The 2,814-nt window shown below is 43.1% G+C and overlaps 1 non-coding gene across 1 annotated transcript; it reads left to right on the top strand.

Moving 5' to 3' along the window:
- Positions 1–2,290: 2,290 nt before the first annotated feature.
- On the top strand, positions 2,291–2,396 carry LOC132638986 (small nucleolar RNA R71). Its single transcript, XR_009582037.1, has one exon. It is a non-coding gene; the product is annotated as a small nucleolar RNA R71 (small nucleolar RNA).
- The last annotated feature ends 418 nt before the right edge of the window (positions 2,397–2,814 follow it).

Genomic DNA, 2,814 nt, shown 5'->3' with positions numbered 1-2,814 from the left:
CTTTCTTGGTCTTCGAATGCAATGTTGATTTGGTTGTAACCTGAGTACCCATCCAGGAAACAATAATAAGACCTTCCAGCTAGCCGATCAAGCATTTGATCAATAAAAGGCATAGGGAAATGATCTTTGCAAGATGCAGTGTTCAGCTTCCGGTAGTCCATACACACTCTCCAACTGGTGACAGTTCTTATCTGAATCAACTCATTTTTAGAGTTAAGGACAACGGTGATGCCCCCTTTCTTTGGCACACGCTGGACTGGGCTTACCTATGGATTGTTGGCAATCGGGTAAACCACCCCAGCATCTAGCCACTTAATAATCTCTTTCTTTACCACCTCTTGAATCGGTGGATTTAATCTTCTCTGATGCTCAACACTTGGTGAACTTTCCTCCTCCAACTGAATTTGGTGCTCACAAATTCCGAAGGAAATCCTCCGGATGTCTGCAACAGTCCAACCCAAAGCTCTAAAATGCTTCCTAAAACTGCGATGAGTCTTTGGGTTTGGCCCTCATTCAGAAGTGATGACACAATAACTGAGAGTGTGGCATTTTCTCCAAGAAACTCATATTTAAGATGGGATAGAAGTTGTTTGAGTTCCAACTTCGGTGGTTCAATAATTGATGGTTTTGCTGAGGAGTTGTTCGTTTCTCTAGATCAAGAGATAATTTCTTAGGCTCATAAGAGTAAGATCCCAGACCGGTGAGTGAATTCACTGTCTCAATATATCCCTCCATTTCTTCTGCATCAAAGTTCACCAAGATGGCCGATAATGCTTCCCCCAAGCATTCCTCCTCCATTTTGAATTCTACCGCTTCATCCACCACATCAACAGAATTAATGACTGAAATACTTTGATAAAGACTAGGTAATTTCATACCCTTGTTGGCGTGAAAAGTCACCTCCTCATCGTTCACCCGGAACTTGATTTCATTCTTCTCGGAATCCATAAGAGCCCTCCCCGTCGCAAGGAAAGGTCTCCCCAGAATAATAGGAATTTCTTAATCAATAGCACAGTCAAGAATCACGAAATCTGCCGGCAGTAGGAATTCCCCGATTTGAACAAGCACATCATCAACTACCCCCACTGGCCTTTTTATCGATCTGTCAGCCATCTGCAACCTCATGGTAGTTGGCCTTGGTAGCCCTAATCCTGATCTCTTGAAAATCTCAAGGGGTATAAGATTTATGCTAGCCCCGTTATCACACAAAGCCTTGGCAAAATCCTGCTGCCCTATGGTGCATGGAATGGTGAATGCTCCAGGATCTTTCCTTTTTTGCACTGTGGTCTTGGAAATAATAGCACTAACGCGATGAGTGATATCCACAGTGTTGTGTTTCAATGGCTTTTTCTTCTTTGTTAAGAGATCCTTCAAATACTTAGCAAACCCAGGCATTTCTTGGACAACGTCCATAAAAGGAATGTTCATCGTCAATTGCTTGAGTTGATCATAAAATCACAAGCACTTGTCATCTTCTGTTTTCCTCACCAGCCTTTGAGGAAAAGGCGGCGAAGATTTGAACATTTGGCTCAAAGGGCGTAGAGCGCCAGAAAGTTTTGCCATCCCCTTTTCATGTTTTTCTCCTTGTGCCTTGAGATTATCAAGATTTTGCTCCTCTTCAGCTATAATAGGGATTTCCTCCTCTGTTTATTCCTCCACAATAACATCAGATATATCAGGTTGCGCTTCTTCTTCAACAATTGGCTCGAGATCAATCACCTTTTTATCAGCACCTTGAAGTATTTTTCCACTTCGGGTGCTAATAGCAGCTACATGCTCCACAGAGTTTACCCCATTACCTTTCGGATTTGGAACTGTATCACTTGGTAGTTGTCCACGTTGAGGAGTATACACTTCTCTGGAAAGGTCTCTGAATTGCGATTCAAGCTTCTGAATGGACGCTGAATGAGATAGTTGAACCTGAGACATTCCCTTGATTGTGCTCTCTGTTATGTCCTGAGTCATTAGCATTTTCAGCATCATACTTTGCAGCTCCGCAGAATCATTAGTAGTGTTGCCAGCAGAGTTGCTAGCTGAATTGTCTCTCCACTGTTGCGAATTATATGCTTGCCCCCTTGGTGGAATGTAGGGGTCCGAGCTCTTGTTGCCATAATTGTTGTTATTGTAATTCCCTTGATTTGGATTTCCCTAATCATTTCTGCTATAATTGTTCCCTTGAAATTGGTGTTGAGGCTTTTGCCATGGGTGATGGCCCGGACCTTGATAATTTTGCCTTTGATTCATTGTATCTAAGCCCTTGTAGAATTTCTCCGTGAGAATAGCATCCGGAAACCCGTGAGTTAGAGATTGAGCTAGATAATACTTGAACCGCTCCCATGCCGAATATAATTGTTCCTCCGGGAGCTGTTTGAACTCAAAGATCTTATCTCGAAGTTCAGCCTTTTTGCTCGGTGGGAACCACTTCTTCAGAAATGTGTTGGCTAGCTCGCTCCAGGTATGGATAGAATTGCTGGGAAGCTTTTCATACCATTCTCTTGCTTGGCCAGCCAAGGAATATTTGAAGACCCGTAACCGCAGTGCATCAGCAGAAACAACACCTTGGGATTGTTGAGCACACACGTGCAGGAAGTTCTTCAAATGTCGAAGTGGACAATCTTCCAAAGAATTTCGGAAATAACCTTCAAGTTTCAGTAGCTGATAGATAGAACTATCAATTTTGAACGTTGCATTTCCAGTCCTAGGAGGGACCACAGCAGAAGCATAATCAGCCTCATTGATGAATTCCGCAAATATATTCTCCTCTTCGTCCTCTTCTGGTGCAGGTGGGTTCACTTAGAGTCCACCTTGGTTTCC

This window comes from Lycium barbarum, chromosome 4, assembly GCF_019175385.1.
Source record: "Lycium barbarum isolate Lr01 chromosome 4, ASM1917538v2, whole genome shotgun sequence".
NCBI lineage: Eukaryota > Viridiplantae > Streptophyta > Magnoliopsida > Solanales > Solanaceae > Lycium > Lycium barbarum.
Note: the sequence above shows the minus strand (reverse complement) of the source record. Positions and strands in the feature narration are given on the sequence as shown.